The sequence below is a fragment of the Suricata suricatta genome, chromosome 1, assembly GCF_006229205.1.
Source record: "Suricata suricatta isolate VVHF042 chromosome 1, meerkat_22Aug2017_6uvM2_HiC, whole genome shotgun sequence".
Taxonomy (NCBI): Eukaryota; Metazoa; Chordata; class Mammalia; order Carnivora; family Herpestidae; genus Suricata; species Suricata suricatta.
Genome location: NC_043700.1, coordinates 160281088 through 160282407, shown reverse-complemented (window position 1 = coordinate 160282407; position 1320 = coordinate 160281088).

The window sequence follows — 1320 nt, the reverse complement described above, 5'->3', positions numbered from 1 at the left end:
TGATGAGGTCCCATCATTTTTGCTTTTGATTCCCTTGCCTTTGGGGATGTGTCGAGTAAGAAATTGCTGCAGTTGAGGTCAAGGAGGTTGTTTCCTGCTTTCTCCTCTAAGGTTTTGATAGTTCAGGTTCTTCATCCATTTTGAGTTTATTTTTGTATATGGTGTGATCTAATTTAATTTTTTTGCATATTGCTGTCCAATTCTCCCAGCACCATCTGTTAAAGATGCTGTCTTTTCTATTGGATACTCTTTCCTGGATTGTCAAAAATTATTTGGCCATACATTTGTGGGTCCAATTCTGAGTTCCCTTTTCTGCTCCATTGGTCTATGTGTCTGTTTTTGTGCCAATACTATCCTGTCTTGATGATGACAGCTTGGTAGTAGAGGCTAAAGTTTGGGATTGTGATGCCTTCCGTTTTGGTTTTCTTTTTCATTATTACTTTGGCTATTAAGGGTATTTTGTGGTTCCATACAGATTTTAGGATAGTTTTTTTCTAGCTTTGAGAAGAATGCTGTTGCAATTTTGATTGGGAGTGCATTGAATGTGTAGATTGCTTTGGGTAATAATGACATTTTAACAATGTTTATTCTTCTGATCCATGAGCATGGAATGTTTTTCCATTTCTTTGTGTCTTCTTCAATTTCCTTCATAAGTTTTCTATAATTTTCATCACACAGATCATTTACACCTTTATTAGGTTTATTCTTAGGTATTTTATAGTTTTTTTTACAATTGTGAATGGGATCAGTTTCTTGATTTCTCTTTCTGTTGCTTCATTATTGCTGTATAAAGATGCAACTGATTTCTGTACGTTGATTTTGTACCCTGTGACTTTACTGAATTCATGGATCAGTTCTAGTAGGCTTCTGCTGGAGTCTGTCGGATTTTCCATGTGGAGTATCATGTCATCTGTGAAAAGTGAAAGTTTGACTTCTTCCTTGCCAATTCTGATGCCTTTTGTTGTCTGATTGCTGATGCTAGGACTTCCAGCACTATGTTAAACAACAATGGGGAGAATGGACATCCTTGTCATGTTCCTGATCTCAGGGGGAAAGCTCTCAGTTTTTCCCCATTGAGGATAACATTAGCTGTGGGCTTTTCATAAATGTCTTTTATGATGTTTAAGTAAGTTCCTTCTATCCCGACTTTCTCGAGGGTCTTTATTAAGAAAGGATGAAGCATTTTGTCAAATGTTTTTCCTGCATCTAGACAGGATCATATGGTTTTTATCTTTTCTTTTGTTAATGTGATGTATCACATTGATGGACTTGCAAATATTGAACCAGCCCTGTAACTCAGGAATGAATCCCACTTGATCA